Source organism: Toxotes jaculatrix, chromosome 21 (genome assembly GCF_017976425.1).
Source record: "Toxotes jaculatrix isolate fToxJac2 chromosome 21, fToxJac2.pri, whole genome shotgun sequence".
Taxonomy (NCBI): Eukaryota; Metazoa; Chordata; class Actinopteri; family Toxotidae; genus Toxotes; species Toxotes jaculatrix.
Window position 1 is genome coordinate 17932698 of NC_054414.1, and position 15469 is coordinate 17948166.

The 15469-nt window shown below is 42.5% G+C and overlaps 1 protein-coding gene across 2 annotated transcripts in view; it reads right to left on the reverse strand.

Moving 5' to 3' along the window:
* Positions 1-11883, reverse strand: part of thrab (thyroid hormone receptor alpha b) — a 114846-nt gene extending 102963 nt beyond the window's left edge. For both annotated transcript variants that reach the window (XM_041066533.1, XM_041066534.1), the window contains exon 1: positions 11591-11883. The gene's annotated coding sequence lies outside the window, so the exon portion shown is untranslated. The remainder of the gene's footprint in view (positions 1-11590) is intronic.
* Between the last annotated feature and the right edge of the window lie 3586 nt (positions 11884-15469).

Genomic DNA, 15469 nt, shown 5'->3' on the forward strand with positions numbered 1-15469 from the left:
TGGACAAGGGTCAGGGGCACAACTGAGAGAACACAAGCAGCATTTGGAGCCTCTTCTCAGGACCCGGCCAGCTCGTCACCCCTGTCACTCACCCTGGGCCTCCAGCCAGAACGCTCCACGGGCCAGTTTGATTATTTTGGCTGTTCACTTTCACACTTTTGCAAAAATTTGGTCATATTCTTGGTCTTCTGACAAAAGTATCCTTAAATTTAAAGTCCTATCAATTTCATTGAATAACAAAGAGCATTTACAGCAGCTACAGGCTTTTACCTCCAGATTTTGCAAAAAGATATTTGAAAAATCGAGATATTTCAATTTTTGTCTTATAGAGATGTTTGGGTTTTATTAGAATATAGACAAACTGCCATAGACTAAATTCCAAACAACGATAAATGAAAAAAAATTTTGACGGCATTAATGACAAACAACTGTTTTGACACAGGAAGTTGTTCCGGTCCTACAGGGTTTGTTGTCAGCTTCTTACTCCACTCAGTGTCGTTTTGCATTAAACAAAGCCGAGCAGTTGTTTCTGGGCACAACTTTAATTAAACACTCACTGGAGACAGTTGTCTCCAAACAGGGACAAACAGGGACATGGCGAGGTGAAAAATGAACTGTAAGTGCCTTTGTGTATATTCCTATGTACAGTAATGCATAAACACTGAGTATCTAATGCAACATGTGTTCTTCACAGGGAAGTGATCTGCGAAAAGCATGAGTGATAACATCTTAGACCAAGAATAGCTGCCTGCGAACATGTGAACATGAATGTGTGTGGTTTTCAGATGTGTCTCTGGTGCGAATGCGTGCATGCATTGCGATAACCAGGATTTACCTGCTTCTAAACACCTCCACAAACACCCACTTGCACGCTGATATGGTCGCTGTTCGCGCCACCATTCAAACCACTTCTGCTTTCGCTTCAGTGAATCAGCGGCGGCGGGAGAGTGCAGGGGACAGACGGCGGACGGAGCAAAACGCCTGATATTGCACAATATCAATTTAAAAGCGAGGCTGTTTAATCCCTCGCACTCACCTGTTCAACCACCTCTGACAACTGTCCTCACATGCGTCTTTCTTATTGGATCACTGGATTCACAGAAGCCAAGCTCTCTGCCTCCCCTCCCACTTCTCTCCTTCTCTCTCAACCCAACCGGTCGAGGCACATAGCGGACCACCCGCAGCCTGGTCCTGCTCAAGGTTTTTCCCGTTAAAGGGGAGTTTTTTCCCTCGTAACTGTCACCGAGCGCTTGCTCGCGGGGAATGCTGGGTCTCTGTAAATAATATCATGGAGAGTACAGTCTAGACCTGCTCTATATGAAAAGTGCCCTGAGATAACTTCTGTTATGATTTGCTGCTATATAAATAACACTGACTTGACTTGACTTGACTCTTTCTCTCTCACTACCAGCAGCAAGATTCCAGGAAAACATGGACGTGTAAGTCTTTTTGTGTGAATGAAGGCTGTGAGCTGTGAGGGATTACTTTTTTTTTTTTTTTTTTTAAAGGAACTTTAAGACTTTTGCGTGTCGTCTTCGTTTGGATTCAGTGTGTAGGGTGGAAACGCCATCAGGCGTGCATCCTGTAATGAGGGACGACTAAAAATTTTCAAAGAGAGAAAACACCTAGACAAACTGAGCAGAGGGAGAGAGAGACCTAGCTGGAACCCCAAACAAACAAAAGCAGCATAAACAAAGTCAAACAACATGCATATCACATGTGCGAGTGGCTGTGCAAGTGTGAAACGCTTGCATGCCACTGAATTTCAGTGTGCGGCGTTGCCAGACCAAAGATGCGGCAGGGCACTAGTGAGCACTAATCACAGAGTGATTGCCTCACACTTTGCCTATTGAGTTTCCTGCTATCTGGGCCAGCTATGTTGAGGGAAACATGAGCCCGTGCTCTACACCGAGCATATGGGGACGCTGCAGAAATACAGTGCTCCCACAAACAGCCTTGCGCACAGCCACACACATGCACGTACAGTTGAAAGCAGAAGTTTACACACACCGTATAAAAAGAGACGCACAACCTTTTTTTTCCTCACTGTCTGACATTAAATCAGACTAAACTTTTCCTGTTTTCGGTCAGTTAGTATTTGCCAATATTATTTCTATTTGCTAAATGCCAGAATAATGAGAGAGGGAATTTTTCAGATAATTTTTTTATTACAGTGAGAAATGTGTCTTTTTATTCAACGTATGTAAACTTCTGGTTTCAACTGTATAAGCATCAACACACAGCACAGCCCTTGCGACATGCCCACACGCGCAGGTTGTGTAAAAGAGCTGGCGTTACTTTCAATATCTGCAAGAAGCTGAATCAACTTGTACTACGCTAACTACTGTATGCCAGCTTTTGTTGTTTGAGGTAATTGAGAAAACTCAGATGAGGAATGTTTCACGGCTGCCAGATCAGCAAGTCTCTCAATCCTCGTACAAACGCGCACACACACACACACACACACACACACGTATACACACCGCCTCAGGGCACTTGGCATTAAGTTGGCAGTCTGGACCTCCCAGTGTGTAGCTCTCCATCCTCCCGCTACTTGGCTAGCAACACTAACAGGTAGAGATGAAACACTCTCCCTGGCTCTGCGGCACCTGCTGTCATCCATACTTCACAGACCTAAAATGTCCTTGGAGATTTTCCAAATAAGGTCGAAAAACAGGCTCAGGTAAAATGCAGAGCAAATCCCTGGATAAGCGACGCATTCAAATTGGACAACAATATCTGGGCTGTGTGCAGAATAGGGTGATCTTATAGAGTTACGTTAATCGTTGTTTGTCCCACATTGCTCCACAACTAGTACTTTAAGTTTTTAAAGGTTTTAATCAGAGCTCATGAGCAACAGAATGCCACTGTGCAGCAGCCTTCTGGAAAATGGGGATTTAATTATGTTTGAGTTTTTTTTTTTAGGGCAGTCTGCCAGCACCAGAGCAGTTACTACACTTTTCGTTTGATTATTTGCCAGAGTTGAACAATTTTCCCTTTAAACGATCAACAACCCAATACACAGCTTTCACAGGAATCACGCCCGGAACATGTTAAAGTGTCACCATGCAGCAGGAAGTCTAATGATTAAATCTGATGCCTCGTACAAAAAGAACAATAATGGACATATTCGATAATAGGAAGTAGAACAAACAAAAAACTGTCAAGTAATAAACCCCCTAACACTGGGGCTGCAATTAATCATCATTTTCTCTATCGATTATTCGCTTATTTTTTCTGTAAAAAGTCAGAAAATGCTGAAAAACACACACTATAGTTTCAAACATCCCAAGCCGACACATGCAAACTGCTTGTTTTATTCAAACAATAATCCAAAGGCCAGAGAGATATTCCCTCCAGTGTCCGATATGATAAAGAGCAGCTTCAAATTCTCACATTTGAGAAACCCATGTTGGGCGTGCGGCTATGAGCAGGGCCAGCTGAGCTTTGCTACACAGCATGAGTTTGTCATAAAAGGTTTAAAAGGTTAAACCCATATGGACGACGAACATCACAAAGTAATGCCTGCAGCGTTGCTCTGGATTAAAAAAAAGGGTCACTTTGTCCCCTTTTAGCGACATTTTTTCAGGTGAGCAGTTCCTCTCAAGCGTTGCCTCGTTATCTCTGAACAAAGCCACAATGACTGAGCGACACTAATGCTGCCTTTTTTTTTTAATGTTAAATTTATGTTAAAATATTCAATTAAATATTCCAAATGACATGCTAAATAACTCAAATGTTAATCACAATGATCATCACTCATTAATCTTTTTTTTTTTTTTTTGAGATCATCCTTTAATCAGCGACATAAATGACAAGTGTGCCAGTGTGCCAGTGAGCAGGAACTTGAGATAATAATCAAAGAAGTAGGTGCGAAGATGACAGATAAAGGGAGATTCATCACAATCGGCTTTGGCATCACAGCATCAACAAACTGTCGAAAAGGTGACTCATTTGTGTTTCCTGCCACCAACATGGTCCTCCACAAAAACCCCAGCATACCCACCTGCAGCTGTAATATGACAGCAGACACTTTCCGCCACCATCAGTATTTGATCGCACTGCGACGTTCACACAGACGCACAGAAAGGCGACCTCGCCGCTGGTGATTCCTTCAACAAATGCACCGACCCGACTCAACGAGTGTCGGACTTCGCTTTCTCTCACATGCAACGCACTCCAAATAATCGGAGGGAGGAGAACTGCCACTGGCGCACAAACGCCTCTTGTTTCGGAAAGGTTTTGGATGTGATGTCATAAAAAAGAAAACTTTCCCCAAACAGAAAAGTGCTTGGTGAGCAGTAACGGAGGGGCCCCCGTGGAGAGTGGGTCACCGTCAGTCACACTTCAAAGAAACCCAGCTAAACTCTGCAGCGATCTCTAACCTCACAGACAGTCATAACATAAACCAAAGTCTAATTCTTCGGCCAGGGGAATATCTCACACACACACACACACACACACACACACACACTTGTTGGCCCAGTTAGACAAGGTTGTGGCTTTGTGACTGCTGTGAAAACCAGATGTGTGAATGAAATCTAGGGCACTCTTCAACTGAGGAACCACCTTGCTGTAAATTAACAGGAGAGCTGTGCAATTACAGGTCGATTGTTGTATCTACTTTAAGATTAATGATCGTTAAATAACATCTGGTTTGAAATTAGTTCAAGGGTGCGTCTGACAAAAGAGGTCGCTGCTGTAGAACAAGTGAAGTGAAGCCTCATTCACTCCTGACATCTGTAATTCCACACAGTCTGCAGCGAAAAGCCATGGCCCTAATGAAAAGCTACATGCTTCTAATCTGAAGGCCTGGGACTTTTATTTTGTTCATGTAATTATCTAGCTATTTCATAGCAAATGTACTGTAGGTGTCTGACATAAATAGTGGCCTTAACCCCAATCTCAATAAATATATATATATATATATACATATATAATGATCAAGAGGTGGAGTTTACTAGAAGCTTGCCAAACCGTCAGGCGTTGGAACGGCTCCATCCAAATTTCCTCAAGCATGACAGATTACAAAACAGGGAGCAATAAAACTGCAGCCTTTCTTCTGCAGAGCCAGCCATTTATCCAGCTCTTAATTCTGGGTTATTCGAGAGGAATTCGAGCAGTGGAGGCTTTATAAGAGAAAACATCTCAAACTCCGCTCTCCCAAAAAAAACAAACCTAAAGCCTGGTTAAGTTTTATTTACTATAACAGTGAAGGAAAAGCATTAAACTCACTCTGATATTTAAACAGGTCAAACTTTTCTGTACTCATGACTTTTTTTTTTCCTACAGTAATGAAATGCTGACCTATATACACTACATGTTGGAAGAGCAGATTAGCCATAGCAGGACTTGGTTTTGGGCCAAAACTCTAATTGTGGGTTTTTTTAAAAGCATTTCTTTGCTCAGAGTTATTCATTACCTCAGCAGATAACATGTTGAAGGGTGGAAACTGCATCCATCCAAGTGGACGTAGTTAGATTTATTTAGATTAGCTCTTTTTGACTCTTATCACATGCATTCTAACACTATTGATTTAATCATTAGAGCTATCAGCCATGCTTTCCTCTACCACTGGGAGGTGGCTGGTAAAATGATTTGTGTACTATATACACATATAAGAGCAAATAACTAAATGTGGTACACTGATGTAGAAACCGATTATTATAACAGTTCCTACTAAGGTTCACTGAGTTATTAGATTTTAGTTTTTAGTTTTTTGACTCTTTGTTTGGACAAAACAAGCAATTTGAAGATTTTCACTGATCCCCTGTGGGAAAGTCGATTAAAGGGAAAGGTGCTGCCTTAGATTCTGCACTTTTTCATTACTTCTGGACAGTTAATAGATCAGGCAATGAATCAGCTAGTTTAGAACCGAGTCAGCAGATTAATGAAAGCAATCATTTGATACAGCCCTCGTACATATGTAACACACAGGTGTTATATGTGCATTTTGTGCTGGTATATCCAGCAACGACCGATAATCTAACACTTTAACGCCCACATACAAACTAACTCATAATCGCACACTTTAATTCCTCTGGGGAACGCTGATTATAAACTGATTATCTTCTGCCTCTGAGCCACAGAAACTGAAATTGTTATTGCCAGTTTAATCTCAAATCCATGTGAAGGGAATCCCTCTGTACGCCACAACGCCTCGGTGTTTATGACAGGAGAGAAAAAAGCAGTCACTTTATTGTCTTGGGAACTGCCTGTTTAACATGTCTGCAAATGTGTCGTGACTAAATTTTCATACTGTTGCATAAATCGAGGCGGCTCTCACAGAGAGGGAGCAAAAGCGCTCCGGTGCCAGCAAATGTCAGATGTCCTCGTCGTAAAGTGTTCCGCTTCACCCTGGCAAAAATAAACCTCATGGGCCTCGGTGCCAAGTATTCCCGTTGATGAAAAGACAGTTGTGAGTGGCCCCAGTTGTGCCCGGGCCGAGCCAAGCTGACTGGTGTTAATAAGAGAGAAGTGCAGCTGTGTAAAAGCGCTCTGCTACTCTCTTTGGCCAATAAAGGCCGTTTTCCAAGTCATTATTTTCTCTGGTGATTTGGAAGCCGATGAAGCGCAAGTCTGCTGAGTAGAGAGTTACAAGAGTTCAATGGTACAAAGACATAAAAAAAGACAAAGGGGAGCCTCTGGTAACCATCTGCATAGAAACCACTGCTCAACAGAAACAACAGGAAAAAAAAAACGACTAAAACAAAATCAAACATGCTAAGAGCTGGAAAGAGGGAGGGGCAAAAAACAAAAAAAAACACACACACACACAACACTGAGATAAAAGCCACAAACTTGGAGCGGCTGCCTGACATCTGATGTCATGTGTCTGCAAGTGTGTTTGTGTGTTAGGGGGATGGGTTGTTACAGTATCTTGAAGACAGGACCCCCAGTGGTGTGTGTGAAGACCGGTGCAGAGCGCGCTGATAATCTCTTGTCGTGTTCACCATGACAGCATGCTTATCAGTGGCGACGAGTCTCTGAATGCAAAACAAACCAGCTACAACATCACTCTGAGCGGTTAGCCTCATTCTTCTCAGCTAATGAGGTTTGAATTGCCAGTGAGGACACACTCATTACTCTGTGTGCCAGATATTACAGCAGGAAACGGCATGGAATTTCCTTCATGGCAGCGAGGAGAGAGGATGCACATTACTTGTTATTGTTACTGATATAGATATCAGCTGACTCGGCCTAGTTTGTGAGGACTCTAATTACTTTAGCTCAATAGATTTCATATGATAGATGAATCACAGAGACATTCAGTGGCTCTTGCTATTCAAATGCAAATCTTTGCTGCTTTTCCCTGTTTTATATCAATATAGGCCAAGTGTTTTTGGGCATATATAGTCTGAATGGGATTGTTTACTAAGAATTTTGCAACAGTCCCTGGTGTGCTGTACAGCCTTTTAAATTTCTGAAATCAGAATTTAAAATCAAAACTACAAAATGCTAAATTTTCTGAACTACAATGTTTGTGCGCCTGCTTGAAATTTGTAACCCACGTACATTCAAAGCAGGACGTGTACAAATCAACTTGTCAGTGATCTCCTGTTGACAAACGATGAGGCAGTGACGACCAAGTCCACCTGCCCTCGAATGAACTCTCTGTGGACAACCACGACCTGGATGGCTGTGAACCTTCACAAACGTGAACGGTGACACTGTTTCGTTGTTCATCCCAGACCCCGACCTCGTCGGGTATTTCTGTCCCGCAATTTCCTGTTACTCATCAGCCAACACAGACACTGATGTACCTACAATAAGCTTATACTGACCGATATAGCTCCAGTTGACATTGCCAGTTGCAGCGTGTAGTTGATAAATTAAGCCCAAATTTCAATGGAAGAAATTAGAGCTAGTTCAGGTTCAGCTGAGGCACAGTATAAGCAGCGAAAGCAGTTGAAGTGACAGGCTGTACATGCTGTATATTTCACATCATAACTGAATTTGGTGGAACAACAGTAAGCTTGTGACTATTAATTGGCTTATACAATGATGTACAATACACAGATAAAGAGCCTTGATGTTTGGTTAGTCATCTGAGCCATCTCTTCATGCATGAAGGAGTCGGGTTTTTTGCTCAAATTGCAAAACATTTCTATGCAAGTGCTCTTTTATAAAGATGGCTCTGTTGACATGATGCCTCTAAATACAGTTTGCTAGTTAAAAAAAAAAAAAAAGCTAAACTGTACACCACCACAAAATCTATTAGCCCAGTTCTAGTGCAGAAACCCGTGATAATCAGATGACATTTTGTGGTTGGCTGCATTCGCCCTGGCTGAATAGATCCTATAAACCAACCTACAAGTCTACGGCATATGGGTGCTATAATCTAATTAGTCATAGGCGAAAACACAGACAACACTGTAAAGTGCCTTGGAGAGGCACTATCTATAGGATAACCAGCAGTCAGCTCAGGTCACAAAGAAAGTAAAGAAGCGAGAGAATAACAGGCATGTCCTTCTATTGTAGTCTATGAGGTGCATTTGTGGTGAAAAGGTGAACACTGAACATGTCACGTGCGATGCTAACCTCAGCTAATCTGCACCTTTACTGACCTGTAGTTACGGCGTCCTCCAAACTCCAACGAGTGCGTTTGGAAATGCCCGAAAAAAACCTAAATCAGGGAAGCGATGTCTTGAGATATTCAGACTGACACATGGGCAAACTGTGAAGCTGTTCCCTCGGGACAACTGCTACCATGTCAAAGACATTCCTTATACTGGGATGCATCGCTCACACGTTTCATTAAAACTGACAAATAAAACGAGTCGTCTTTGCATCGTCTTCTCCCAAAATTACTCTGAGTAACAAAAAACGAGGTAATAGGGGGCAAACCTGGGGCTCTCCCCACTCACCATGCTCAGTTCAGGAATAGCTCTTAACATATTGGCCTACCCAGCATGCCCTCTGCCTCTCTAGACAGCTCTGACATCATTATACAGCAGATACAAACCAGGACATCAGCTGCGCAGCCGAGGTTATATAAGTGAACACTATGTTTCTAAGCATTCGGCGCTGCTGCCCCACCACGGGGAATAGGAGGGAATGGGAGTAGACCAGAGAGGGGGGGAGGTGGGGGAGGGGGGTAAAGGAGAAGGAAAAGGAGCGAGGAGGCCAGGAAGAAAGACAGACAGAAACAGGGTCACAAAAAGAGAGGCCCGCTGGGGTGCTTGCTGCAGGGAAAGACTGAAGAAGGTCACCTCTGGCCCCCTGAAGGAGCCCCAACTGAGAAGAGGGAAGAAGAGAGGAGAGAAGGACCAGGTCATGTGGGGCTACACCCATCCAACTTCTCTGTGTTCTCATGTATAACACTGTTACATCACTCAGTCACTAGCAAAACCAATCGCTAGCTTTCCTTCTATGCATGGGAATAATGTTTACAGCAAAGGAGGGGGGGGGAAATAAAGATCATTTAAATGTCTCTGGTGCAACACTCATCTTCCTGCCTTTGATTACACAGGGTTTTACCCTCTTGGTGTATTTAAAACTGTATCCTTAGAGAAAATGTTTATACTTGAATGGTGGATTTGTCCAGGGCTAATAATCAACCCAGGGAGAGAACACTGCGATTTAAACTGATGGATAATGATTAATGAACAGTGGATGAACATCTGGGGCCATACCTGCTGATCTGACATAAATTAGCTTTACTTTGCCCCCTTTATGTATAAAATCCTAACACTCTGCAGTGGTTTAGTGCCGCACACGTTTACATAAGACACCTTTGAACTGAGGTGTAAACTGGCCCATATCTTCATGTAAAACAGTTTTTAAACATAAAACCCACAACATTAACCCACAGCTGAAATAAACACATAAATCTGTATTTTCTAGATTAATTTCTGTAACACACCACACTGAGAAAGTCTTTTAGATATTTTTGTCCCTGATTTACTGTATTCACAACTGTAAATATTGTACTGAGACTACAACCTTGTCAAAGTTTACAAAGACATCTGGAGTCTAAAAATTTAGACATCTAAGAGCCTAAATTATTTAAAATTTTCAGTGTTTACCATGTTGATGGGAACATCTATACACTCTGCCTTTTAAAACAAGCTTCAGTGTGCCAGAGGAAATGCATATGTTGCCAGCTTGATGGATTCAGCTGCAAGAGCATACAGCTTTTAGACTGTCACTTTCTATCAGGACTGTGCAGGACACTCCTGTGAAAATGCACTTGACTTAGAATGGAGACCCCGAAAAGGGTCTGAGCAGAGTGGTTACACTGAGTGATTTAATTATTACAGCGCTGTAATGTGGCGATGAAGGCTTTCACACACAAACAGCTGCCAATGCACCACGCAAACCATCACCGTTATATTCACGATCCGCTGTGCTCAATCATATCACTGAGATTATTTTCCCAGGGGGTTCTCACATGGTCTGAGTGGATGATAAAGTGTCGGTGCTGCGTGTCAGCAGTCAGTCAGGGCTGTGGGACATCAGGCTGTATTATTAAACTCAGTTCCTTCATTCGAGTTCTGTTTATCTTAAACACACCGTTTTTTTTTTTCCTCTTTTGTATGAGTCGCAGTGATTCAGCACCCAGCCCTGACAGTTTTAATATAACGCACACTGTCCCCCACCACAACTCAGTTTCTGATAAACGTCCACTGATCAGATCAGACAGTGAACAATAATCAGGGCTGCACTGAGCATTTGCCATATCCTAATCAATAACATAACCACGAGGCAAAAGATGGACAAATGAACTCTATAAATGCCAGTCTGTGCGCATCACAGGAGCCACTGTACACAAAAGTCCTCTACGTTTCCAGAGATGCGTGAATTGTGTGAGTGTTAATGAGTCAGTAACACTCACTGCATTTTGTTTACACAGATTTATAAAGTGTGCAGATGCAAGTTGTGTTTAGGTGAGTTTCCCTTTTCACTACAGCCTTAACTTAACTGTAACACTTAATGTAGACATGTAGGATTGTTATTGACATGTTAACAATAATGCAAATATTAAAGAAGTAAGTAAAAGTCACTTCTACAACATTTGTAGGAGAAAAGTAAATTAGGTTCAGATGACTGAACAGACAGTGAGTACCAAGAACACTAAAAGCTCCCCAACGGAGTATTACAGGTGCATTATATCTAGTGATCCTTATCGATTACCTTATCTGCCTCGGTGTGTGTGTGTGTGTGTGTGTGTGTGTGTGTGTGTGTGTGTGTGTGTGTGTGTGTGTGTGTGTGTGTGTGTGTGCATGCAGGAGCGGACCGTGCGCGCGTGCGGCAGTGCAGCAGGCATAAATCCAAGTTCGGGGCCTGTGTGCAGCGCACAGCGCGAGCAGAACACACCGAAAAGGCACCGCTACCGCTGCACGCTCACATCCGGCAGCGTTAGCGCGTCAATGACAACAATCGCTAACCACAGCGATACAATAGCGGCGAAATGGCTACACGCCGACGAGATAAGCGCTCGCCTCCTGTACTGTACGCCGCGCGTACCTTGGCTGCCGATCTGATCTGTCAAGACCAGCCCAGGCCACTGGAGCTAGCACGGCCAAACAACTGCATGCACACCACGCTGTGGACGTCGGGCAGGTCAGAGCCCGATAACGGCACTCACCATCGGTTACCCCCGGCGCGGTCCGGACGCCAGCTCGGGTCGGATATTAGGGCATCAGGCGGAAATGAAGCGGGAGAAAGTCAGCGGGGCTCCTCCGATTTCTGCACAAGTGTAGCGGCAGCGCTGGACGGCTACACGTCCTCCCCTCGCCCCGAGCCCAGTCCTCCGCCAAGCTGCTGCGCCTCGTACCGTCAAATTATCCCTCCCTCCTCGCACGGCTCCCCGTCCTCCTTCCTGCAAAGCTTTGGGCGTGAAAATGAGTAGTTTGTCTCCCCTTTCGCTGCCTTCCAGAAGCGTTTGGATGGGTTGCAACGACAGGGGGAAAGAACCAAAAAAGAAATACTACACGGTCGCTCCTCCCTCCGCTGATGTACAGTACAGTAAGGGGAGCGCTCGGCTGTGTAACCACTTATTAAAACTATCTACCGCTCTCTACAGGACCACCACTGTAAAGCACAAACTGTACACACACAAACACATGTTGGGACGCCGAGGGGTGAGATGCGGAACGTCCTCTGCCTCGAGTCGCCTCTGCTGTTCTTATTTATTGACTTCATCACTTCACTCCCTCCCCATCCTTCCTCCTTCCTCCCCCCCCCCTCCCCCTCCTCGCTCTGGGATGAGCTCAGTCTCTCTACCTTTTGCCAGGTGGATAAGAAATTTGAGATTTAGTGAAGGGAGACGACTGAGCCATTAAACACTGCCATAAGAAGCACTGTCCTCCGCAGTCCAGAAGAATTACTATAGCTGTTAGTTTGTCAGACATATTCAACAGTAATAAAACTGATTAGCGCTGAAATCATAAGACCATTAATCGATTAGTCACTTGACAGGAAATTTACAAATCGACTAATAATTTATCAAGTAAAACGTTTACAACTCTGAGCTTCTCAAATGTGAGGATTTACTGCTTTTCTCATTTTTAATTCAATGTTTGTGGGAAAAAAACAAGAAATTTGAAGTGAGGCTGCAACTAATGATCATTTTCATTAATCCATTCATCGTTTAGTCTCTAACATGTACGGAAATAGTGAAAAATACTATTAACCAAGTGTTCTGAGCCTCTTTAAACTGCTTATTTTATCACATACAGTCCAGAAACCCTCAGATAGTCAATCTATAATAATAGAAAACAGACAAAACCAGAAAATCCTCACATTTGAGACTAGAACGAGATCAATCATTTAAATGAATCCGTAATTAAAATAGTTGACAATTCAATTTGTGTTGATTGACTAATTGATTTACTGACTGACTGTTTGATCTCTATTAATATGATATTAATATTAATTAGTGTTCATAGAATTTGTCAGTTAATCAGTTATCAGTTGAGTGATAGGAAATAAATAAATAATGTTGATAATCAGTGAATCATTTATCAAACACAAATGCAAAATATTCTCTGGGATTTCAGCTTTTCTGTTTTCCATCACTGCTCACTGGAAATCTTTGGGTTGGAGACAAAACGAGTATGGCTGCAACTAATAATTACTGTCATTATCAATTAATTTGTCAACTGCTTTATAACCGGTTCATCATTTAGTCACTAAAAATCTTGGTAAAATATCAGAAGAAATGCTCAGAATGAACAACAAACAGTACAAAGGTCTGGAAACTTGTCTCACTGTCTGCTGACATTTTGTAGACTGAATAAATTAATGAAAAAATATCTTTTCCACCACAATTACATCCTCAACCTGGGCCTATCATTCTGTGGGAAATTTGACCTTTGACTCGTCAGCTACCGTACTGAACATGTGACAGTTATCACATAAAATTATTTTGAACGCATTTTGTAAGCGATACTTTTTTTTGTGGTGGCCGTTATCACAGAATGAACACAACCACGGCGGACCTTTAGCACTCTGATCCTGCTAAAGGAGGATTTTTTAAATAATCCCTGGTTTGCTTTACATCACTTCACTTATTTAATGGCAGCCAACAAATCTTTAGCTGGACGGACGGATAGACAGAAGTGGATAATATTCTTCCTCATCATCATCATCATATCTGCATTCCATTTTAAGCTGAGAGCTAATACACTCCACTTACGTGGATCAAAACAACAGCTGGAAAAACAGAATCTTTTTTTCCGTCTACAAAATTACCATAATTGCTTCAAATAGGCCGCACACTGACATCGGCATCCTGAAAACATCTAGGATCCTGACGTCAGCGTGGAGCCGAGGAATCCGTCAGCATATGGCAAATTGAATAAGCCTTTTTATAGATTCATACCATCACATCCTTTTTAGAGTGAAGTTCAACTTAAAATATATAGTGCAGGAAGGGTTTATGAAATAATGTTCAGTGGGATGGCTTCAGCTACGATTGAAATGATTTCTCCTTCCTCTCTTCAGTCTTGGAACAAATTCTGTGCTGAGCAAATATATGTCCAAAAACTCATATAGATATTTCTGCACGACTGATCTAGCAGGCAAATATGCAAAAAAAAATGAATAAATAAAAATCACCAGCTGTGAGAGTGACACATTCTCCAAGTGCTGAATGCCCAGCATGTGTGATATTTACATTTTATGGTTTACAGTTGCAGAAGTGAAAGAACTTGTGGTAGAGAATCAAGGTTTAAGTGCAAATGCCACTGCGGCAAACACATAAAAGATTCCTGCTTTTTCTCTGAAACCATTACTGATGTCTGTGTGAACGTGTGTGTTTGTGGCTACATGCCTGTACAAGGTTGTTTTTTTTTTCCATTTCAGTATGTGCGAGTGAATAAAGTGGCCTGATACAGGAAGTTATTATTTGATGATATGCCAGTGTCTTTGGTTGCACCGTTTCACTTCCACTTCAGTTTCCAGGAAGTCTACCCTATAGAACAAAGTGGAGCATCCACATTAAGCTCCATGGTGCTGGTTTCCGTCCCCCTTTAAAGTGCCCGTTGTGTGTGTGTATGATTTGTAGGGTTGTGTCCGGTTTACAATGTAAATGTCATCTGTTTCAGTTGCCGTGACAACTCTGAAAGATACCAATTACTGAGTGATACCAATTACCAGATTCCCTACAGCTTTTCAGATTGAAAGACGACATTACAAGCTCTTCAGAGGAGACTTCAGGACAGAATCAGGACAGGCAGGGGGGAATACATTTCCCAGGGAGCAGCTGTGACTCTGCTCACAGTACAATGACAAAACAATCAACTCATCAAATCAAGAAAATCATTAAGGTTAAATTTAGGCAACTAAAACTATAAGGTTGGGTAACAATCATGGTCATGATAAACAGTGTGGTCACAGTATGTTTAAAGAATAGGTCCATCTCAATACAATACTTACATACATATTTACATATGAAAGAGTTTGCTGTAATCATTCTTCCTGCCCATAATGGCTTTGAAGAGATCCTTTTCTAGTGCAACTCAACAGTAGTGATGCTAATATGAGGCTTCAGCAGACTGAGTTGGTCAAATCAGGTGGCAAAAAAAAAAAAAAATAAATAAAAATCTCCAACCTCCACTGTCCAATCAAGCATGTTAATTATATGCATGTCCAACACTCCAACCTTTCTTTTGGCAGCATTTTATAAAGGTCACCCTCCTTCCTGCACTGGCACTGAGCGTTGGCACTGGACATAAGTCGTAAATTGCAGAACTGTCCTAGTGAACATTGTTGCTATAGAGAGGTTCAGCTGTAAAGGAGCTGGAGGAAGCTGCTGTGGAAGAGGGCGTCTGGCCTGGAGGATGGATGGATGAATACGTGAATGAGTGCAGGGATGGACAGATGGACAACAGCCCTTCTATATGAATCTATTCCCACCACAGACCATAGAAAAAAAAATACGGCCATAGCATCTGGGGACTTAGAGGCTTTGATTTGGGTTTACAATTCACAACCACTACTGAAGCCACAAAATTAACATTTG